General features: G+C 36.5%; 1 protein-coding gene across 4 annotated transcripts in view; it reads left to right on the top strand.

Annotated features, from left to right (window-relative positions):
- LOC149774593 (putative complexin-1) overlaps window positions 1-26188 on the top strand; it is a 294867-nt gene that overhangs the window by 81380 nt on the left and 187299 nt on the right. For all 4 annotated transcript variants that reach the window (XM_089945117.1, XM_089945116.1, XM_089945114.1 and 1 more), the window contains exon 3: window positions 5128-5224. The gene's annotated coding sequence lies outside the window, so the exon portion shown is untranslated. The remainder of the gene's footprint in view (window positions 1-5127; window positions 5225-26188) is intronic.

Below are 26188 nucleotides of genomic sequence, written 5' to 3'. Positions count from 1 at the left end.
ATCATTCAGAACTAAAATGTTCCACAAAGCTTCTAAATGTCAAATTCTGGAAGTAAGTTCTGAGTTTATTTCATTGTTTACTTATCAACTACTCCAAAGCATTTGATACTATAACTCCTGATCAATTATGGATTTCTTTCTCAAAGAAAGGAATGCAAGGCATGTTCTTAAACAGCTTGATAATATGTCCTCTAACCTCAGATCTTGTGTAAGGTCTAAGAGTGGTCAAGCAGAAGAGAATACTTAGATATTCAGTGGGCACCTGTCGGGTTGTGTGTTGAGTCCTCTGTTATTTACACTCATTATAGTGGAATATTTATGTCAAATGATGTATAAGACCTGTATACTATTCCAGTGGGATGGCAAATTGCACATAAACAAAAAATTCAAATCTTGGGTAACATTTGGGATGCAACTGGAATAAATGTCAATCTTAATAAAACAAAGATTATTGCATGCAAAAATGGTGGCTCATTTAAGAATTATGATAAATAGTCTCAGAAAATAATCTGAAGTTGTATCATTGTATAAGTGTATGTTTTTTTTGTTCACTTCAAAGTTATATGGTCTTCTTTAGCAATAATAATGATAATAATAATGCTTTATTTATAGAGGGTGACTCATTAGTCAAGGACTATTCTCCATTGAGGCCCTCTGAAGGAGAGTATAACAATGCACATTATATGAAGATAGCAATAATTACTGTTTATTTTAACATGTTTAGTATTAAAATACTAAATTCCATTATCTATTAGAAGCACATACATGCTCATGATATCGCTTCTTAAATACTCTAATATTTTCAGCAGATTTTACATGTAGTGGAAGCTTGTTCCACATAACTGTACCAGAGTATTGGAAGCTATTTTTAAATTCTGTTCTGTTCTTGGTTTTGGTGGTAGAAGGTTTCCATGTGATATTGATCTCAACTGGTATTGTGTTGAAAAAGGCCTGAATAAGTCCTAAAGCTACTCTGGTGCAGTTCCATGTAGACATTTATATAAAAGAACTGCCTTGTGAAAATCTATCCGGCCATATATTGTGAACCATTTGAGTTCTGTAAATAATGCTTTTGAGGGATGAGCAATAGATGCATCTAAAATTATGCATGCTGCTTGTTTCTGAAGTTTATAAATCCTGTCAAGCTCAGATTTAGCACAGTTTCCCCATACACTTGAACAGTAATCCATTGTTTGAAGAATATATGACTTGTAGACTAAGTATAGATTTCTAGTTTCAATAGGTAAGTATTTCTTGATTCTGCAGAGTATGGCAATTTTGGATGACAGTGTTTTACAAAGCTTATCAATATGGTCATTCCATAATAAATTATTATCTACGGTCACATCTACAAGCTTTTCATGTTTGACATTTTCTAATGGATGATTATTTATTGCAAGAGATAGTTCTGGGTTCCCTGATTTGTGTAGCATTTGTGACGTCCCTAAAATCATACATTTTGTTTTACCATCATTAATTACCATCCTATTTTGTTGTGCCCAGTTTTGAATTCTAATAAGGTCTGAGTTTAATCTCGTTTGGATAACTTCATTATCGGAACTAGATCTATACAAGGTTGCATCATCTGCAAACAAATCTGTATTTGTGGATTCATTATTTAATGCTAGATCATTGATATAGATAAGGAAGAGGAGAGGGCCCAAAACTGAGCCTTGAGGGACTCCTGAATGAATTGTGTGAGTTTGAGAGATAATATTGCCAATGCTTACTTGTTGAGGGAATTATGTTAAGAAATCACAAAGTTGTAAGCTATGATTACATATAAAGTATGAAAAGCATAACTAAGTTTCAGATATTTAATTTTGTCATTTAGAAATCAGTTACTTGCACATGAAATAAGGAAACACAGTGAAAATGTAGGAGACAGAAGATCAAGGACCAAGGTCAGTGTAGCAGAAAAAGACAAATGGGACCTTTGATTTAGGTATGATCTAAACCAGTTGAAAGAAGGATTATCAAACCTGTAACTGTTCAACTTATCAGCAAGATCAAAGGCTTTCTTGAAGTCCAGGAAAACAATCCCAGTCATATGTCCATTATCCATTTCCTTCAGCCAAAGATCAATTAATTTGGTAAGTTCTGTTTGGCATGAGTGGTACTTTCTAAATCCTGATTGCGCTTTATAAGATAGATTGTATGTTTCAAAAAATTTATAGACCTGAATGGCTACATACTTTTCAAATAATTTTGACAATACAGGTAGAATTGATATTGGTCTGTAATTCCCTGGATCCTCCTTTTCTCCTTTCTTAAAGATAGGTGTAACCTTTGCACATTTCAGTGTTTCTGGAAAATGACCACTCATTATACTTAAGTTAATGATATGCGTTAGTGACTTTGTCATTACTGGTGCAGCAAGTTTAAGAATTCGTGGACCAATCCTATCCAGTCCAGAGGATTTGTTAATATTCACCTTAATTAGCATATCAAAAACATCAGCTTCACTAACATTAGCTATTGAAAAATAATTATCATCAGGAATTTTAGCTCTTATAAATAATAGAAGAGCATAAAGTTCAATTGGGTTGTTAGTCTGGTTCTGAATACTGTTACTGGAGATGTTTCTGAAGAAATTATTGAACATTTCCACAATGTCTTGTACAGATGTTGCTTTATCATCATTTTGCTTAAGTCTAGGGAGAAGACCACTGTTCCTGGATGGGTTCAGCTCTTTTAGATGCTTCTACAATGTCTTGGTACTCTTACTTTCATCAATAGCTTGTTTATAGAAGTTCTCTTTTGCCTTATCTATCAGGTGCTTAGTTTTATTCCTCCACTTTCTATAGTTTTTATGTCTTTTTTCTTGTGGATGTTATCTCTTAGGTGCTTAGCCTCATTGATCTCAGGGGTAATCCACCTGGTTGGAAACACTGTCACAGGCATCTAAGTCTGTACCATACGTAGTGAGTTACGAAACTAAATTTAGATATTTTAATTACTGTGAAACTTTTTGAATGTTTAGTTTTATGATAAAACCAATTTTTTTTTATGATTTGTGGATATCAATACTCAAATGTGTCTGGAAAGGTACATTTGAAATTCTATAAATGCTCTTGAATGCATCTCATTTTGTTAGTGTCTAAATAGTATTGGATGAATGTTGACAATTGCCTTTATTCATTACGATTATGATCCTATGGGAAAAGAGCATATACCAAAATTCAATGAATAATTTATTTCTCTAGAATACAAACTGAAAATGTAAAAATATCTTACAGTATTGGGAATTAAATCCCAAATAATACTAGAATTTCTAACACAAGTCCTTCTGATAAACTTTAGTGGTATTCCAAATAATTTCATAACCTGATTGTATTGATTTGCCTTTAATGGCCTGTAGTCGCTAATGTACTTATGAAACAATGTCAATGTCTTTTGTTGAATCACAGTAATATAATCCAAGGTTTCCTTTTCTGAATTTACTATAATTCCCAGTTAATGTCTCTTTCAAAGAATACTGTAGATGAGTAATTTGTATTTCCAGTGAAGAATAATTTAAAATAAATCATTTTAGCCCAAATCAAAGGCTGAACACAGCCATGATTTTGCCTCAAGATCTTTTAGCATAAATGAATAATTTCTAGATAAACAAGATTTAAAAAAAAAATAAGACACAAAAGAAGAGCCAAGATGTAGGACAAAAGTTCATTTCCAGAACATCTCAAACTATAATTAGACAAGGTCTATTATGAAAATTATAATATAGAACGCAGTAAACAAGAGGTAGACCCAGCATTTCATGGGGAATTTCCAGTTTTCTGGACTCAGATTGTGATAAACATGTTTACAAAACCAAAATCAATGATTCTGGTTAGGTAGAAAATGAACTTGATTTTGGACAAGGTCAGTTTAAAATACAATTTTACATAACCCATAATGTATAATGATTATTTAAAAAAAATATAAAAAAATTGCAAATTGAATATACATGACATTACATACTGTAGATGATGTTTCAATCACTGGAGCAAACTTTTGCAAATGTAGAACCATGGTTATCCAGTTACTTGCAATAAGCTCTTAAAGGAAATAGATGACTGGTAGAATAACATGGGCTACTAAAGTGTAAAAAACATTTTGTTCGAGTATGGTTTTGGATTTGTGTGGATAATGTCAAGATGTTTGTGGTATGGATCTTATTTAAAATTTTTTTACCAAAGATTGAAATCCTGCATATTGCATTCATTGCATGGAAATCTAGCAGAATCAATGAAATTTGATGAATATCAACAATATAAGTCAATGTTAAATATTTAAAAATATCTACTGATTGATTAGCCTTATTACTTATATACAGTTTTATCTAGATTTTAGTGTTCCAGTAATGGAATGGATAACATTTATATGTACCATGTTATCATGAACCTTGTTTTGAGAATATATATTTGGTAATTGAATTTCATGTATTAATGATCTGTTCCAAATATTCTGATTTGAGAGAGAAATGTTTATTTATTCCTAGTATAATCAGGCATGTAAAGAGAAAGTCTTTAAAATTATGTCAAGCAACAATTCGTACATCAAAATTGATTCATCACATTTTTTAAAGAATTGATCAGATCAAGAATAATATTGTAATGTAATTTATATTATATGGTATAATTTGTACAGCAGTGTTTATCTATGTTATTGTATTATGGGCATGTAACCTGAATTACTCAAATAAAAAGAATCTGTCCATCTATCCTAATGCCTCTATATCACTTAAGTATTTCAGTGACTTTAAAATAAAATTGTGATTATATTCATATCATAACTTGGCAAGATGTGATTGATTTTTGTATGAATTTCTATTATGTTCCCAGCTGTGTCAGCATGAAGTGTTAGCATACATTTATTTTTCTGTCAGTATGTATAGTTGATACTGAGACAAATTCTGTACAGGTGAGTCCGTAAATCAAGATCCATTCGATGTTAGAAGTGTTTTAGTTTGTTATGGATCTAAATATAAATGCATATGGATTTTTCAGCAAGCTGTTCAGTGTAAGTAATTATTTTGGTGATAGGTCCCCAAAGTCAAGTGAGCCGTGTATCCATTGATAAATGTTCCAGTCAGTAAGTTGGCATATTTCTGCAAGGTGTGAATACAGTCATTTTTTGTTGCAGGAATATGAATGATCCTCAGCAGTTGGGACAGACTTTTTTTTAGAATAGTAGCTGTATGTGTGACACCAGAAAGATATTAACATCCTTGCAACTCCAGGTAAGGACATGGGTGTTGGGAAACTCCTGCAATACTCTGCCTTTTCAGATTGACGAGATTCGATGGCTCAGAAGTTAGCATGCCAGACACACAACTGGAAGGATGTGGGTTCAAGTACTATCATCTGACAATCTTGGTGTGTCATTGGGCAAGGCACTTTACTCCCATTGCCTTGGCACAGAGTGACCTACCTGTGTTGTTGTGCTGTGCAGGATTGAACCAAACATTACCGATAGATATCAAATAGCATAATTTCATTGACCTTTGGTTCTGCTAGACCATATGGCCTGTTGTCCATTCATTAGCGCAAGATTGTTTTATCTACTAATTTTAAACTACTTGGAGGATTGCCATGACATTTTTTTGACACATTCCTCACAAGATCTAGTTGGTCTTAAATGAAAACTGTGTTGCTCAGATATCAAGTATCATCACTACAGTGGTTATATTGAAAACCTTGATATCATTACTCTTGAAAATTTGGTTATATTAACATGAGGTTTCACTAAAAGTAAAAGTCATACATGTGATATATGTACATTTATTCAAATTCAATTTCAGCTGTTGTTTTAAAAATTAATACTAAAATAGTTCAACCAAAGTCTATTCAGTTATAAATGCTGAATTCTCTGCACCTCAAAACCATAAAAAAATCTACCAGATGATAATTATTGATCACCATGGACTTTTACAATGGTACAAGGTACTAAAGTGGGTGAAGAGAAAGTATGCTGCGTCAAATTCTCACACCATAGGTAGTACGGATGTTTTCTAACATGCAGAGTTTTCATTGTGACATAACAGCATGTAACATTCAATTAGGTTTACTGGATTACACATTTAGATTGACTTCATCCAAAAATGTCCACATAATTTACTTTTGATTTTGCTATAAGTATGTATCGTGGCGTGTAAATAATGACCTTCCGAAGGAATATGGATTTACAAGAATCCAGATAGAGTGAATAATTGCAATTTACAGATAAATCAAATTGTATCAAATGACACCCAATACTGAAATAGTCACCTCTGAATGCCTGCATTAGCTGCATGGCTTTCACTTTGGTTTTTTCAAAATATAATAGTGCTCATCTGACAGCTGTTATGGCCACCACAGCAGCCATATGAAAATCATGTGAACTTTTTCTCCTGAAGAGAAAGTCCTAGTCCAATGTATTCCTGTTTGGTCAAGTTGGTTCTGAGTGAAAATGTTTAAACATCCAGATTGGCCACCATAATGGCCATCCTGAATTTTTTTAAATTAATACTACTCCCAAATGGCTGGCCATATCGACATGGGATTTTCACAGAAAGATGGATTGCTATTTGATGGGTGACGATGATTGGGTCCAGTGAGAAAATACCTTCACTTCATTGGCAAGAGAACCCAACATATATTGGGCATACATGATGGTCTTCTTCATTATTTGTTGGGGTTGCCATGTTGTAATGTTTTACATTGCTAATATAATAAAGATAGCCACCACTTCATAGGTCACTGAGCAAAATTATTAAATGTCTCTTGTGGTATATCCTCCCTAATCATTAGGATTATACCCTGATCAACTTTTATCTCTTTTATCTCTATGCTCTTGAGAGTGTTTCAGACATTTGTTCCATACTCTGTATATATTCTGGCATTTTAGTTTGTCCTACTTACTCCTCAGGGTGTTTCAAAGTTGGTTGATTTTTTTCATTCTAGATTCTAGAACAATTTGTAAGCAGCAAAGAGTAGGTATTTTATTTTAATTTCACTATTCTTGCATTTTGCAATCTACTGACTAGCCTGTCACCAAATCTTTACTTCATCTATTGTGCACAGTTTTCAAGCTTCATCATCATCATCATCATCATCAGTCTCATGACCTAGTGTGGTCGTTGAGGCACTGTGCTGCTGAACATCTGACCAGTTCCCTCCACTTGTCTTGATCATGTGCCAATGCCTGTGTCTCCGCAAAACTTTTCCTGGTCCATTCTGTGATGTTGTCAGTCCACTTTTTTCTCTGTCTACCTCTCCTTCTGCCACCCTGGACGCTGCCCTGCAGGACTGTTGTGGATAGACTGTTGGTTCTAGTGACATGGCCATACCATTTCAGCTTTCTCTTTTTGACAGTGGTGAGGAGGTCCTCATATTGGCCTACTTCATGCCTGATGGTGTTACGCACTTCTTCATTTGTGATGTGGTCCATGTAAATGATGCCAAGGATGGTTCTGTAGCATCTCATTTCAAGTGACTGGATTCTTCGTTGTAATTCTGCTGTCAGGGTCCATGCCTCACATGAGTACAAAAAGACTGAGATGACTAGAGCTCGCGATAGTCTGATTTTAGTTTTCAGACAGATATTCTTTTCTCTCCAGATGGGTCTTAGCTTTGACATAGCTGCCATTGTTTGTGCTGCTCTTGACAAAATTTCTGCTCTTGATCCCTCTTCAGTGATTATGGAACCAAGATATTTGAACTGGCTCACTGTTTCCAGTTCATGTCCTCTGACTTTAATCTTGGCTGAGATTTGTTTGCCACTATTTGTCATCATCTTTGTCTTCTCAGCGCTTATCTCCATGTCAAATCTGGAAGATGTTTCATCCAGGTTCTTCACTAAGGTAGCTAGCTCGTCTCCACTGCCTGCCAGCCCATCAATGTCATCTGCAAAGCGGAGGTTGGTGATGTTACGCCCTCCAATGCTGACTGTCCCACAGTGGTTTTCCATGGCTTCGCTCATGATGCACTCTAAGTAGATGTTGAAAAGCGTGGGTGACAGGAGACAGCCTTGACGCACTCCCACTGTTGTCTGGAACCAGTCCCCCACAGCACCTTGGGCAATTACTGCACTGGTAGCCTTGGTGTACAGCTGCTTGATGGTATTGGTTAACTTTTGACCCATGTTATACTTCTTCATTGTGGCCCACAATGCCTCATGCCACACTCTGTCAAAGGCCTTTTTGAAATCTATGAACACATGATAGATGTCTTGTTGGAGTTGCGAGTACTTTTCGCACAGAACCCTGAGATTGAATATTTGTTCTGTTGTGCTTCTTCCACTCCGGAACCCGGCCTGTTCTTCAGCGATTATTTCTTCTGCTTGTGGTTTCAGTCTGTTCAAGATGATCTTCAGCATTATCTTACTAGCATGGCTGATCAAACTGATAGTTCTTTAATTTTGGTACAGCTGGAGATTGCCTTTTTTGGGAAGTGTTATAATCAGTGACTGGGTCCATTGTGTTGGCCATTCACCTGTCTTGTTGCAGATTTTTGTTAGTAGCTCTTTCGCTGATTCTCCCCCATTCTTGATAAGTTCAGCTGGGGTGTTGTCTGCTCCAGCTGCTTTCCCATTCTTCAGTGCTCTTACTGCTGACTCCACCTCTTCTTTGAGAATGGGGAAGTCATCATCATTTGAGGAGTTTGGAACTTCAAGCACCTCTGGGTCTCCTGTGGACTGGTGGTTGTAGAGTTCTTTGCAATACTCAGTCCATCTTTCTGCAGTGTCACTTGCTTCTGTGAGGCATTTTCTATTTTTGTCTTGAATGGTACTGACTCTTGGTTGTTTCTGTCTGATGAGGTCTTTCACAATTTGGAATGCCTTTTTGCTGTTATTCTTTATCAGACTGTTCTCCATTTCTGTGCACTTTTGTCCAATCCAATTTTCTTTTGCTTTGCTCAAGTTTTTTTCTGATATTCTTGTTTATTTCTTGGTACTTCAGTGCCCCTGTTGTGTGTCTGGTGTTTTTTTAGTTCTCTTCGGGCATCACACAACTTCAGAATCTTTTCTGTAACCCAGGGTTTTTTCTTCAGGCGATGGAGGCCAATGATGTCCTTGGTAGCTGCTGTTATGACTGTGTTGAAGGTGTCTGTCATCTCATTGACATCACCATCCATCACAAGGAGTGGAGCAAATTTTCCTCCATTTGTGGCTTGGAATGACTTGCAGATGTTAGGGTCCTTCAGTTGTTCAAGGTTGAATTTGAGCCTGATGTTCTTTGGCTTGTTAATTTTCTTCAGCCTCACTCGGAAGTTCATAATCACGAGGTTGTGATCACTCCCAACATCAGCACCTGGGAATGTCCTTGTTTTTGCTCTATTGATGCCAGATCGGTAACGGTTTTGAACCAGTATGTAGTCGATCTGGTTGTGATGGGTTCCATTTGGTGAGTGCCATGTTCAGCATCGTGAAGCTTTATGTTGTCCCAGGGTTTTCAAGCTTGGTTTTTTTTAAATATAAATTTTAGTTTTGACCAGCCTTCCTTAAATTTTCCTTAATTAGGAATCTAAACCTACTAGTTTTTTTTCCAAATTTTTTAATACCTTGCCATTTTTAACCCTGGTTGACTTGACTTGTTTTATAGCTTTTTTGGTCCTGAATCTTAATGTTGCTTCATTTTTAACATTTAATCTCTGTGAAACACCCGTTTATTTTCACTAGTGTGGACCTAGTCTATGCTGTGTATACTAACTTAGAAATTTTTATGTAACAAATCTTTTCAGGATCTTTATTTCAGGAACGATGTTTAAGCAAGGTTTGGGTAAGTGTGGCCACTGGAAATCCCCATGGTACACACCCCACTTGTTTATCCAGCATATGTTGTCAGAAGACAGATTGCTGTCCATTTGATAGCTTCTCTTTACTACAAGGGCAGAGATCCTTGTGGAGGTGTCAACCCTCTTGCATCCAAAAGAGCAGAGAGCAAGTCACAATGGGCAGCGCTTTCTACTGAAGCACATCATGGTAAGGGCTGATTGTGAGTCACACCCACCCCCCTGTTAAAGGGAGCAGCACTGATTCAGTCCCACAAACTCATTGATGGTGACACAATCAAGCCCCCTATCAGATCTGTAATTAGGCCTCCCTACAGATCTGAGTTGCTTGTTGAGTCCTACCTAGTGCCTGTTCACCAGGTACGTGACACTGGATACCAGATACCATGTACCAGGCAGAGATCTTTCTGGTATAGAAATGGGGATTGGGCAAGTCCCCCATCTCTCTAGACTACTGTCGCATCCCATAGGGGAATGAGAGTTGACTTACAGATGCAAACGAGGGCAGGTGATTCCTACATGCAGTCATGTACTTCTAAAGCTGGGCCACATCATAGTGAGGATATTCCTGTGGACCATGGACCTATAAATTCATACAAGGTTGGGTCTAAAAACATTTGTTGTTATTGTTGTAGGGTTAAATGCCATTTTTCAGCACAAGAAAGGCTATACATGGTAGCCAGTATCAGTGGTGGAGGAGACACCCGGAAAAAACCAGGAAAGAACTACTGACCCACAAAAAGCTACTGCAAGCTTTTTCATGTACCCACATTGGCTGAGCCCAAGACTTGAACCCATGCAGAGGTGAGATGGCAGTGATCCATAAAAGGCGAGTGCTTTAGACCACTCGGCCACTCGGGGCCCCCGGTCAAAAAAGAAAGAGGGAGGATAAAATATAGAGAGTCACCCTAAACCACCAGCAGAACCCACTGCTATAAACAGTCTATTGACTTTGCAGCAGGGGATACTGGTCCAAGTTTTTAACATTAGGTCACATAGCCCTGCATCCCAGGAGAGAGTACAAGACAAAGATGCCCTATCTGTCCCCAATGAACCCAAGTTTGACACAGAGCAGTACCCCCTCCCTTCAGGTCCCCTGCCTCTTCTCACTCTTTGGTTAGGCAGGCAGAGGAGGAATAATCTAAGTTTTTCAATAAAGCTGTAAATGAGGTTTACCACTTCTTGTTCAGTGATCTGTTTCCCAAACCTTCAGGTTCTGATGACTAAAATATTCTTTCCAGTTTGGAAAAACTTTCTGGAGAAAATGTTCAATCAGATCTGTTGCTACTTCCTCACTCAGTCATGATCATGGAGCCCTCTCAAAGGTTTTGCAAGGGTCAAGCTTTTACTAAACAACCCTGTGTTGCAACCCTTGGTAGCTGCTTTTAGCTACGAGGTTCATACCACTTCATGGTCCAGTAAACCTCCCACTTCGGGCACTGAAGAGGCTCAAGTGTGTATTTCTACAGTGACCTGTGCTCACCTTTTATTGAAAATGCTGGGATCCTTTGGAGCAAAAGTAGTAGCCACAACATGCTGACTTCATTACAACAGCCTCGTTCCATCTGCTGGAGGAGGAATCACTTGCCAGTGGCTCTCCATAATTTGTTCTAGTTATGCTTTTCATTAATTTGTCCATGGCCTTGTGAGCAGAGGTTTTCCATCTTATATTTGAGTGCCTGATTGAACTCAAACTGCCAACATGTTCATGTCTGCATTACCTGGTGCTTATGGTCTTTTCCAAATCACTGTTGGTACTAGGTCAGGCTTCCCATATTTCTTTCCTCCTCTCTCTCTCCTCTAGCCTCTTTGGGTCATCAGCTTCTTGGTTGCAGAATGCAGTCTCTTTGCACTGTGCAGTCAGGATGGAGCTAATTTTTCCTTCCAGAAAAAAAGTTGTTGTACCCAACCTTAATACATGTCAGTTTTTTCTTCTCCTCTGATTAACCAATATTCCCACTCTTTTTGCATTAGATATGATTTATCAAAATTCAGCATAACTAGATATAGTCAGTTCCCATCCTTAATATTGATACACAATCTTATTAACTTGGATTTATATCTTTTTTTAGTGGCTACTTGAATTTTTAATTAACCATCACAGCATGCTGTGGCTATAAATTAACAGCTGTACTATGCCAGTTGGCACATGCTCCTTGATTCCTGGTTGAAGATATTCACAACTTAATTACACATGAATTAATGAACTTCACTCCTGGTCCTAATTATCTAACTTTGTTAATTAGCAATTCATTGACATAGACATTGAAAAATCAATTATCAGTATGATACATGTACAGATCATTTAAGACATAATTTGCTTCTCACAATTTGTCAGAATAAATGCATGAAATCTTGCACTACATGATTTCTGTTATGTACAAAACAACTGAATCCAAACTCATTCACATAATACACATAACATTTGAGACATAATGCATGCAAGCATTTAACATCTGAATTCAAGGAAAATTGATGAGTGAATTTAAAATGAATAAATTTCAACAAATAATTACAAACTTACATCAGTGAACATCTGTTGTATGCAATTCAAACAATACCTTTGTGCCTTTCCAAGCCCTTGCTCACTTAACAGAGAATTCCCAGTGTCTCTTCTCAGGCTCCAGGTCTCTCAAAGTTCCAGACCTCCTGTCGCTTGCACAATTTATTTAATGAGAGAAACTAGTTTTTAATTTTCCTCAGAGACCAACAGACTTTCCTCCATGGTAGAAAACATGGACTGCTGATTTTGCAAGGGAGATTACTTTAAAACCTTGAAATCCATCTGGGAATACACACTCCCTCATTTAGCTTAGACAATCAGGATTATTTCTTGAAATGTCAAAAATTGTATCACTCACAGAAGTCAGAATAATCTTCTCTAGACCACCTATAGTAATAGCTATTCTGTAAAATATCATTTTATGACACCTGTTTCAAATGACCCATGACTTTCTAAAATTTTTCCTGGTTTGTCTCAACTCTTCTCATTTACTGCTATTGACCTTGCATTAACATTGGATTCTATCACTATCTAACTGTGAGCCCTAACTATAATCCACTCATGCTTCCTAATAAGAGGGGTCAACTATCTCTAGCTACCAAATTTATTGTGAGGCTAGCTCATAAATCAGTCTAAATGTTTTCATGTCATGCTGACCATTACAGAATGCACTGTGAAATATTAATTTGCAAAATTTTGCACCATTACATTCATATTTTGTTTCAGTTGACATCAGACTAACATCTTTTCACAAGCTTGGCCAGGTGTAATGGTCAATGCTTGGGTTCTTTCTGTCATAAAAGATGGCTACTGGCTAAAGTTCCAAGATCTCCCTGCTCTAGTAATGTCCCCCATTTGCTTTTGAAGAGTGTAGTAGAGATGCTGTTTAAAAAAAACAATCTAAAGCCTTCTGCTCTTGGATTTTCCTTGTTTCCAAGAAAGGAGAATGTGTCATCTAGTTATCTCATTGTTGGTCCATATATATGCCCTCTAATGGTTTTCTCAACGTATGTGTGTGCCCATTGTTGACTTATTTACTGTATAGGTATGCCCTTCAAGGCTTCCTCAGTGTATGGGAGGTTGTGGGTTCGATCCCTGACCGAGTCATACCAGAGACTTACAAAAATGGTACTAACAGCTGCCTCGCTTGGCGCTCTGCATTAAGAGGTTAGTGTTACGACTGGATAGCCTGGTGTCAGGATAATGTGACTGGGTGGGACATCATGCTACATGTCTGTGGCATGATGCCCCAGTGCTAGACATCACTATAAACTGCCACATTGCAGACATCGTAGCAATATGACTGAAAAATTGTTAAAGCTACATCAAAAATCCAAATCACACACACACACACACACACACTCCTCACTGTGTAGTATATGATATGGTACTTCATGTGACTGGGACTTTCATGTCCCGATGTTCTTAGGATGTTCCAGGTTTGTCTGCCCTTGTGGCAGGATTCCCTGTTTAGCACAAACTCCCTTTGTTGGCACTCTATAGTTTCATATTTTGCATATGGTTAGAATTTTAAAGATAAAGATTTTCCCTGTGTTTTCTCACTGGTTATACTGGTTATTTATATTAAGACTTTGTATATCTTAGTTATTTTTCTAAGAACTTATAACTTCCTTTATTTTGGTGTATATTTGATGGGTGTAATATGGGTTACAGAGTATAGAACTTGGTCTTATTCCAGATTCGCACCTTTCAGAAAAATGCCTGCTCCACTTGGTCATTTTCACTTATGGACTTCGGAGGTAAATTGTAAAAAAAAGAGCTGATAATTTGTCTTACTTTGTGCATATTTGGGAATTCATTCGTTGCACTTTCAGAAGCAGGTACTGTAAAGTTTGGCAAAATTAATTTTCTTCGTTTTAATAGTTGCTAAAGATAGAGCACTTTACATAAAATCAGCCTGATTTTTTTTAGCACAAGGGAGCAGTCATTTTAATTAGCTGTGTACATAGATCATGATCTATTTCCACAAGAAATGTCAGCCACAGTACATCAGAGTGGCATGGAGGCATGCCAACATTCTCTCCACTGTACATGTTTCAAATGCAAATAACTTCATCTTACATAAGTCACTCTCTGAAAAGTACTTAATAACTGGTGAGCACCCCCTTTAGCAGTCTCTCAACCCAGCATTAACTCTAAAGGGTTGGAAGTGGCTTAATCTGGCCATGCTAAATGTCCAGGTTGTTTAGCTCCTGTCCATTATTATGGTACATGTGACTGCCCAAGTTTTACCTTGCATATGGTTGCTTTATAAAGAACCTTTGTCAGGTATAATGAAGTGCACAAGAATATCACCTGGTGAGAACTATCACGCCACTATCATTGTCACATTGCTTACATGAGTTTGTATTCTACAGTCAACTTTGAATAATATGTGTTTGCCACATTCAGCTTCAGATAATGCATTTTTATTTTCTATATTATATTGAAATTCTAATCTTATTTAATGTGTAAATGAAATAAGTGAATAATTTTAAAGTTTGTGACAGCCTGTCTAACTCATCAATCTTTCAAGGATGTGATGGAAACCACATTTTGGCACTCTCACATTGCTTTCTCCTCCTTTTACCATTGCTCATTAGCTCACCAAAGCAAAGGCATTTTTTCACTGGACCCAGTCATTGTTCCTCAGAAAGTGACCCATGTGTCTGAATTCCATTCTACAGCAGACTCCTGCTTGTCTGTGACGGTATTCTTTGTGCTTATTTGCCAGCAGTGGTACCTGTTGCTATTGCAAGATTCCCTCTCTGGACTGATGTCCCATTAAGTTGGGCTGCTTCCTCAAAATCCTCCCTCCCTGCACTGATGTCCCATTAAGTTGGGCTTCTTCCTCAAAATCCTCCCTCCCTGGACTGATGTCCCATTAAGTTGGGATGCTTCCTCAAAATCCTCCCTCCCTGTGCTGAAGTCCCATTAAGTTGGGCTGCTTCCTCAAAATAATGATGAGTGCCAACATGTATGTATGCCCAATATGTATGGAGTTCTTCTGTAGGGCTGATCCAGTGTTCTTGAAGCTTCTGGTTCACCCTAATGGGAGGACAATTTTTTTTTATTAGGTCAGAGTATTTTTCTCCCAGCAAAGTACTAGCTCTGCAGTATTAACAAGTATTGTATCATTAAAATTAGTTTTACTTACCAAAAAATACATTTTTCCATGGTAGTGAAATAGGTGATACAAAAGTTGATTGTAGCACCAAAAATCAATTTATACAAGGCTAGGATAGGTTGGATTGGGGCCATATCAAAATGAAATGTAGGTTTTTGTGTCATGAGTTTAATTTAGACTGGTATCAAGGACCTTTTAAAGGTTTTGGTGTAATTTGTTCAAGTCTATGATGTTTGGGATATTAAAGAAGATAGAATCAACTCTTAATAGTTGCTAAAGGAGAAAAATTACACAGTATGGAATAATGACTATATTTAAACCCTTAACATTATCCAGATTTACACACCTGTTTCAGTCTTTGTCTGATCTGTGACAATTTCACACCAATTCTTTTTATATTTATTTTGAATTCAATGCCAGATTGTATTAAAAGATGTGATTTTTCAAGATTATAAACATATGTGTCTGAAGATGGTTAAAATTACAAACTTGTATTACAGCATTAAAGATATCATGGTTGAGAAAATCCCATAAACATAAAAATAAGCTTACAGCTTTATTTCGCATTGATATTAAAACAATATTACTTTTTGATCAAATATTAATCACTTATTTTTTTAAAACTCTTACTGTGAAGTTCTGGAAAATTGTAATATATACATAGAAAGAATTTACCAAGGTGAAAATATATATAAGTAATTGAGAAGGTATCATTTTCGCTAATATGGTATATCTAAAAAATATTAGGGTCACTAAAAGTTTTGTATAAAAGATTGACATAAAGGGCATCCATAATATTACCGGCACAATTGGATATGATGAATTAAAAATTATGGATTCTATATCCTTTTGATGAATTAAAACTTATGTATGGATTCTATATCCTTTTGATGAATTAAAAATTATGTATGGTTTCTATATCCTTTTGATGAATTGAAAGTTATGCATGAATTCCTTACCCTCAAGATGAATTAAAAATTATGTATGGTTTCTTTACCCTTATGATAAAGTAAAAAATATATGTGGATTCTATAAAACTTATATATGGATTCTTTATCCTTATGATGAATTGAAAATATGGATTGAAAGCTTTAGATTATATGTCAGTAATAAGGAAAGATATATTGAAATTGGGAAGATTTGTGTGTGGGCAATGAAAAGGTAATGATTCAGGAATGAAATAAACATCTGTCGTATATTTTGGTGAATAAGAAAGAATGAACATTTTTTTATATATAATGTCACTGTTGAATAAAAACTACATGAGAAATATAATACAGGGTTTGATGTTATACATGCCAAAAGAATAATTCATTATTTGTCTCTGCTTGCTCACATTGATGACATGAAATTTAGGCATTTTTGGTTTAAAATATTCCATAAATGTTTGTGTACAGATTCATTTTTGCACAAAGTCAGAATACTATATAATGATAAAGGTAGTTTTTTTGTTCTAAATTAGAGGAGTCAATTGTGCATTTATTATTTAAATTTAGAAAATTAAATCACTAGAACAGGGGATGAAAGACCAATTTTAAATTCATAAGTAATTTGACAAACTATTATATTTAGAACTGCTATTCCTAATGTTTAGTATTTTCATACTGTTATAACAATATAACTATCTTTCGATGGAAAATTTTGAAATCACCTGTAAGTTTGTTTTTTAGATTTTTAGTAGATATTTTAAAGCTGAAAATTATGTTTCAGAATTAGAGCAATCTGGCAGAAAATTCTTGTACAAATGGTCAGACATTTAGAATTCTGATATATAGTTCATAAGACTATTTTTGATTAAGTTTCACCAACTGTAAGGAGTCTCATTCCTGACATAACAGCGAACAAACGTATTTTTTTAGCTCTGATATTATTGCAAATTTTATTGAAGTTCCTTCACAAATGGATACAGTGTTGTTATCGAATATTACACCATGTTGCCGAGAGAGAATTGTGTAAGGTTTTTGTGACGATTGTTTCAATATCCTTTAAATATATTCAGAATTACATAGAATGACAAACTGTCATATGTAAACTAACGTTGTTTATTATAGTGACGTCATTCCCATAACGTCAAGTTTGAAAACTATCTCTCAATTTGCTTGATTTGTTTACTGTGTAAAACCGGCTTGGTGTATAATTTTAAAAGTTCTGCTGAGTGCGGCCACCACCATCACCAATTAAAATAGAATAAAGGAACAGGAAAACAAGAGCAAAAAAAATAATACCAAGAAGAGGAAATGATTAGAAAACCGCCAAGCCGTGAGCAAAGGAATTGCACAGAACAAAGGAACTCTCAAACAAAGGAACGATAGGAACACGTAACAGAAAGCAAAGGAACAAAGGAGAGACTTCTAGTGGAGGAGCAGACTAGGTTAGGACAAAAATAAAAGATAAGTCATCATTCAATGCTATACGCAATTTAAGGAGAAGAATGCAAACTAGGTCCAAACAAATGGCTCTATTCAATCCAAACATGCAAACACACAAACCACCAAACAACCCTATCAATAAGTCAGTAAAAATATTGCATGTATCACAACTCCAAACAGCACCAATAAAGCATGTAAAACCAGCAAGATTAACGCAAATCGAACCAACCACAGCAAACTCGAATACAACCAACATCACACTAGGACCCCAAATTCTGGTCACAAACACAGACCAAACAAACCACAGACCAGCAGACATAACTAACACCCCCCACCCCACCAACAGAAACTACTAGAAATACAAAACTACACTCCAGGGAACAATATAAATACAATGCCAATACTATCGCCAATCCTGTTCAAGGAAGCGGAAAAACCAAACACAAATGAAGATATAGATGCCACTATTCCAAACCTAACAAATAAATTTGACAGTAACCTGCATACCTTAAACTCCCCACAATTAGACCATATAACCATAACCAGCACCCCAAAATTCACCAAAAATGAAATAACCAATTCTAGAAACATGCAAACAAACCAACAACAGGAGATCAAGCAAACAACAATAAATCAAAACATTAGGAAAGAAACTATACACTCAAGCCAAACTCCTGGACCATCTGGGATAATAACAGCAAGGGAACCACCAACCTATGGGAACAAATCCAATGAATTAGACACTACAAAACTACCCAGCAGCATCACTAATGTGGCAACCCAAAGACCCCAAACAACCCAAAACACCCAAAACACATACCTAGGTAATGGCAAAGGCCCGCTAAAACCCCAAAACAACCAAAAAAACCCACAAGTAAGGTTAACTCAAAACAGGAAATAAAACAACAACATAACCCCCAAAACAAAATTTACAATTATCATTCCATCGAACACACCATATACATAAGCAGCAGGTGCAACAGAATTACTAGTCTAAGTACCAATAGTATTATGACAGCACTGGCTAAAATTCACACTGGACAATTCAAACTGATAAGACCAAGGCGGAACTACCTGATTGTCCAATGCAGCACAATTCAACAGGTGGAAAAATTCATCCAAATTGAAACTATAGGCCCAATAAAGATCAAAGTAGAGAGACACCATAGCACTCAGAGGAAAACACGAGTCACTTCGAACTCCAAACACAGTGAAACCACAACTAATCTGGCTGAACCCACTAAAACCACTATCTTTAAAAAAGTAATAGCACTAAACGGATACAACAAGGACATAAGCAATGAACTCCTACTTCATAAACTCACAGCAAATGGAACACAGACCACCAAAGTATATCGTCTTAAAAATCACAAGGGACAAGGAACAAACAAAGCAGTTATAGAGGCTACCGAGCCAATACCCTCAATAATAAAACTAGGACAGTCAGGAGTGTGCCATAAGCTGGAAAACTACATAAATAGGCCAAGATTTTGCACCAAATGCCTGCACTGGGGACACTATGCCCTCAGATGTAGATTCAAACCAAGATGTAAGTACTGCGGAGGTCAACTCAAAGGAGAATGCCACACAATTAAACAAAAATGTGCTAACTGTAAAGAAAACCATTATCCTAGATCGGCAGAATGCAGATTTGCAATAAAAGAGAAACAAATAGTGGACTTAATGAACGAAAAACACCTCACTTACCATTCTGCCAAAAACATTATTTGTAAAAACAACCCCAACACACCAAAATCTACCTCTGAAACAATCAATGAGCACCAAAACTCTCCACGCAGAATCAGAAGGGAAAACATTGCACCACAAAACATCCCCTCGAATCAGGAAACAAAAGAACCAAAAACTACAACCCACATTGTAACAAACCATGACCACCTTGATAACACTCCAGATACAAACAAAACTGTCACCCCAAACATCCCCAAACCTAACCCACACCCCAACACAGAATTAATACAGGAAGTAATGAACCTAACAACAGGAACCCTAATGCAAGATCTCAGTAGCATAATGAGAACCCTCAAAACCATTTTCACCATACTAGCTGATTGGACCACAAGACTAACAGATAAAGACAACGTCAAAAATGAATAGTACAAAAAATAATAAAATCACCATCTGGCAATGGAACTGCAGAGGAATCTTTAAAAACCTATCAGAACTGCAGAACAAACTGAATAATACAGCTGTAAAACCAGACGTAATCTGCCTTCAAGAAAACCTCATAACACAAGAACACAAACGCCTGCCCAAACTACAAGGTTATACACAGAGAATCTTTAAAAACAGACCCATGGGGCAGAAAGGGGGTGGACTAGCACTTTTTTTAATAGATACACTAATCTACTATGAAGTAATAGAAGTACCCCCTAACCTAAACATCAATAACAGAATCGAAATAATGTCTGTAATGATAAATATAGGAACCACAAACATTCAAATAATAAATGCTTACGACCCAGGGGGTACCTTCTGCCCTACCAACCTAATCTCACTAAAGGCAATCAGTAATAACAACAACAACAATCTAATGATCTGTGGCGACTTCAACGCACACAGTGAATTATGGGGAGGTAAAAAGAAAGATCAAAGAGGAAAAATGGTTGAAAAATGGATAACTGAGAACAATTTGGTCATCTTAAATGACGGGTTGAACACTAGATTAAACCCTGAGGATGGCACTCTCTCAGCCATAGACCTAACCATCACTACCCCAAAATTGGCTCAAATCAAAAATTGGTGGGTGGATCAGGAAGATACGTTAGGAAGTGACCATTTTCCCATCACAATCAATATTCAAACAAAAACTCAACACATTCCAAACGAAACCCCACCTAAATGGAGGTACCAATAGGCAGACTGGGACCAGTTCCAATTATTACTAGCTAGAGTAAATCCAGATAACTTAGAAAGCCCAAGTATTGACATGTATTATGATAACATAACAGACACAATTATAGAAGCAGCTAACCGATGCATACCAAAGACAACTAATATCCAAAATAAAAACCCTGTACCATGGTGGACTAAACAGTGCACTATAGCACATAAAGACAAAAAAAGGGCCTTAAATAAATATAAACGCACCAAAAATTCTATCTATTTCCAGCAATATAAAGATAAAGAAAAAGCACTAAAACAAACTATCAAAACTGCTAAAATTAATCTTTGGCAAACCTTTTGCTCTAAACTGAGTCTAAAATCAAACTCAAAACAAATATGGGACAAGATAAAAGCCATACAAGGGAAAGCAACTACCTCAGCCCCAAAAATTAAAAATGCCATAACAAATAAAGATAAGGCAGACCTCCTAGCGAAGCATTTTTCGAACATGCAAAAATAATCACACCAGAAACTTTCAAGAACACAAAAAACTAATGGAGGGAACCCAACCTCAAATGTTTCAAGACCAAGGAACAAAAGAATCTCACCTAAATAATGACATCACAGTACATGAATGGAAGATAGCCCTACGATCCAAAAACAAAACATCCCCTGGTAAGGATCAGTTAGGTTACATTATCTACAAAAAACTACCTATCAATATAACAATAGCCATAATCAAACTCTTTAATAGGATATGGGATAAAGGCCAACTACCCACCAAATGGAAACAGGCCATGGTAATACCAATCCCCAAGCTAGGTAAAGATCCCAACAACATAAATTCGTACTGAACCATCTCCCTTACAAACAATATTTGCAAAATAATGGAGACAATAATCGCAAATAGGTTAAAACACCACCTAGAAACCAATAACCTACTCTCCATAAATCAATGTGGCTTTCGGAACAAATGGTCCACCACTGACCAACTTCTCAGATTGGAAACAGACATCAAACTCGCTTTTAACGCACATAGGAAAACCGATCGCAACCTCATAGCGTTTTTTTTAGCCCTAGAAAAAGCGTTCGACATAGTATGGACCAATGGACTAATAGCCAAATTAAACCAATTTGGAATAACTGGACGCTTGTTCAACTGGATTGGCACTTTCCTCACAGGCCGGAAAATTACCACAAGAATAGGCAACACCCATTCGGAAGAATTTTCACTTGAAAATGGAACACCGCAAGGCAGTGTAATAAGTCCCTTACTTTTTAACCTAATGGTAAACGACCTTGACCTCAATGCAGCCTCTGCAAAAATAAACTTGTCACAATTTGCAGATGATAGTGGCATATGGAGGAATGGAAATCCTGCCAATAACACAGTAGTTAAAGAAATCCAGCAGAGCCTAGACAACATAGGGAGATGGGTGGACAAATGGGGTTTCAAAATATCTCATGAAAAAACTGTGGCAATCATATTCACCCCCAAACGAAATAACCACCTAGTCTATCCAAACTTCTATATACAAAATCAGTTAATCAAATGTGTAACAGTAGTAAAATTCCTAGGAATGTTCTTTGACAACCACCTCACATGGAAACAGCACATTGAACAACTCACCCAGAATTGTAACAAAGATCTCAATTTACTCAGGAACATCACAGGGACTGACTGGGGATCCAACCAGGAAACCCTCCTTATGATATATAAAAGCCTAATTAGATCAAAACTGGATTACGGTTGCCAAGCATATAACTCGGCTAAGCAACCTGTACTACAAAAACTTGACACTATCCAGAGAAAAGCCTTACTATTATGCACAGGAACACTCCCCTCAACATCATTAGAAGAACTACAAACACTAACAGGAGAACTACCCTTAAAATTACATAGGCAAGATACTCCATTCGATTAGATACCCACCCAGACAACCATCCCACCAAAATATCTATAAATAAGTGTAAAGTTGTCTTCAAACCCAAAATAATACCCATCACACCAAGTGGCAAAGTAATCCTTGAACTAAGAGAAAAGATACCTCTACTAAAAAATCAGGTAACAAACAATACAGACCAGAACAAATCACCATGGTTACAAAAACCACCAAGGATTAACATTGAAGCTACCAAATTAGGCAATAAAGAAGGACAAGAAAACTTACTAAAACCTGTACTGGTAAACGAAATCAACCAAAAATACAAGGACTATGTTAAAATATATACCGATGGATCAAAAACAAACAACCCACCAAGAACAGCAGCAGCAATAGTCATCCCTGAATTCAATATACAAACGGGATCCAGATTACCTGACTATTGCTCCATTTACACCACTGAATTCTGGGCTATACTTGAATCACTACAATGGATCAAAGACAACCAAATACCAAAAGCAGTCATTATAAGCGATTCCCTAAGCGTTATCAAATCGATTCAAAATTGCAATACACACTCTAGGGAACAATTCCTCGACAGAGCATGCCAATTAATCGACGATATCACCGCAGCACATCAATTAGTCGAGCTCATGTGGATACCATTGCACATTGGAATCTCTGGCAACGAAACAGCAAAGTTGCGAAAACCAAACTAGGAGATCAAAACTCTATCAAGCTTAACTATAGCTCTACAGAAGCAAAAAGCTTCGCACAAACATATATAGAGCAAACATGGCAAGATTTTTGGAACTCCTCCACAAAAGGTAAAAAGCACCATGAAACCCCAAAAAACGTAGATAGAACATACAGCTACCTAAGGGTACTTATTTAGAACAGAAAACCATAAACAGGATAATAACTGGAAAAACTAAACTAGCAAGCAGTTTTGGAAGGTTTATAGGACCCAAACCAGCAACCATTAACTGCTTTAACTGCCACACCACCGAAGATCTAACCACGTATTCAATATATGCCCAAAATATCAACCCGCTCAGAAAATATTTATCAAAAACCAAAAAGAGATTGGATCACCACACACATACCCAGAGTTACTTATGGACTCTAATAAAAATAAACTATCAGCATATAAAAATATAAATCAATTCATAGACTCAGCAGGACTTAGGAATAAAATATAATTACTATCCCCACAAAACCAAAAGACCCAGTAACTAGCTAAATAAATTTAGAAGCCACCACATAAAAACCCATAACATATCATTCAATTTTATAAAAGTATTAATAAATAATTCACTTACGAAGCACCTATAAAAAACTAAGGAAACCGCAAAATCGGACGTCCTAGATGTCCTTAACGAACCGAGTAATCAGCTAGGATTCCGGTCCTAGATGTCCTTAACGAACCATGTAATCGGCTAGGACTCTGGTCTCTTGCTAAATAAAGTATAAATAACATTCAATCTCTAAAAACATTAATTAATAAATAACTTAAAGAGGTAATATCTAAAAATTTATAAATAACATAACGTAGGAAACACATCCTAAACCTAAACACCTCGACTACTAGTAATACCATAATAACCTTGAAAATCTCTCTTTATACATGATTTCTACTAAGAACCTCTATAATCAGCATAGAACATCCCCCATCCTTTTAGAACATTTTGAAGAAGGAAAAAAAAAAAAAAAACATTGCAAGAAACACCAGGCAAATGCAACAAGAAACCAGCGATGTAAAGCAAGCAGGACCATTCCCGAGCTCTCCTTCCCACTAATGACAGCCAACCATTCAACTGTAGGGACCTTTATGGACCCACAGATTGAGGCCAAACTATCAGGGTTCCTTGAATCCATAAAAGCCTGGGGGAGGTGGCACCATCCCCTTCCCCAGGAACAACTAGCAGGCTGTGGTGCAGTCAGAAAAAAGTGGCACATGCACAATTGTGCGCACGCCACTATAATTAAACTCAACAACAACAACAACCAACTGTAAATTAAATATGTCATTGATTTTTTTTCTCTCAATCAATTCAACTTTCCAAATACTACAGCCATAGGTGTACATTTTGCTGACTTATGATGATGAGAATGCATGAGCAGTTAAAATCATTAACATTAATCAGTGTGTCTGTCAAAACAAGTGCAAGTTAAAATAAATTTATATATATATATATATATATATATATATATATATAGTTAAACAATAGATTTCTTAAAGAATAAACAGAATAATATACCAGTTAAACAATAAATCTAGTGATAACCAAAATATGCAATATATTGTTATTGTTATTGTTATTTTAGGGTTTAACGCCATTTTTCAGCACACGATAGGCTATACATGGCGGCCAGTATTAATGGTGGAGGAAGAACCCGGGAAAACCCCAGAAAGAACCACCGACCCACGAGAAGCTACTGGCAAGCTTTCTCACATACCCACATAGGCTGAATCCGAGACTCGAACCCACGCAGACAGAGGTGAGATGGCAGTGATCTGTAACGGAGAGCGCTTTAGACCACTCGGCCACTCGGGGCCCCTGCAATATATAAATGAAACAATAAGTTTAGTAATGATAAAACTGCACATGTCACAGTGCATTGATCATTGTGTGTTCAACAGGTTGTGATTAATTGTCAGATGATTAAGTGTTGTAGACCCAGTAATTTACATATACATCGGCATTCAGGGTTAACAGTATCTAACAATTTTGTACATAATGTAATCAGTAATCAAGAGAAAATAAAATTAAAAAAATACAGAAAAACTTAAAATATGAATTTGAAATTGGAACTTGAAACAACAGGCAAATGGGTCAATGCAGAAAGCAAATCATAATTAACAGTATTCACAGTGGGAAAATATTCAGTATGCCACAAAACAAAAGTCTGAAAACCAAAATTGCTCAGAAAATGAAAGAAGTCGCTGGTAAAGACATAGACCAGAGTGAAATACTTGACATTAACAGAATTTCCAGAACCGCAAGTGCAACAAAGACAATATAATGTTAAGACCAAGATAGCCCTTATAAAGGACAGAAAGAAACTGAATGATAACTTTCCTTAAGAATGACTGAAGATGCAATCCAACTAGACCTGGGACTCATTTACAAGCTCCCTATGCACTCTAAAACTTCATCTGCCTGGACTATTTTAATTGCATTGATATAGTGATTAATTAAAAATCAGAATCAGAGATGTTTTTGTATGGTTTAAAAGGTACAGCTGAATTTCCTTCCCACTTTCAAGTAAGTGTTTTAGAAAACCTCAGTAGGTGTCATTTTATTGCATTCTTTATCATGGTGCATTTGTATGTTTTGGATTTTTAACTTAGCTTTAACAATGTTTCAGTCACATCGCTACAATGTCTGCAGTTTGGCAGTTTATAGTGATATCTAGTTCTGGGGCATCATGCCACAGACATGAAGCATTATGTCTCACCCAGTCACATTATCCTGATACCAGACAGACCAGTCCATACACTAACCTCTTTATGCTGAGCACTGAATGAGACAGCTATTAATGCCATTTTTATAGGTCTTTGGCGTGACTCAGCCAGGGTTCAAACCTGTAACCTCCTGCATCCAAAGCAGCCACTCTAGCCACTTAGCCACCAGAGCAGTAACTTTATCATGGTGCTGAGTTTCATAGAGACATTTGCAAATACTATTTGCAAAATAATTTTG

Source organism: Sinohyriopsis cumingii, unplaced genomic scaffold (assembly GCF_028554795.1).
Source record: "Sinohyriopsis cumingii isolate HCF-2022 unplaced genomic scaffold, ASM2855479v2 utg000198l, whole genome shotgun sequence".
Taxonomy (NCBI): Eukaryota; Metazoa; Mollusca; class Bivalvia; order Unionida; family Unionidae; genus Sinohyriopsis; species Sinohyriopsis cumingii.
Note: the sequence above shows the minus strand (reverse complement) of the source record. Positions and strands in the feature narration are given on the sequence as shown.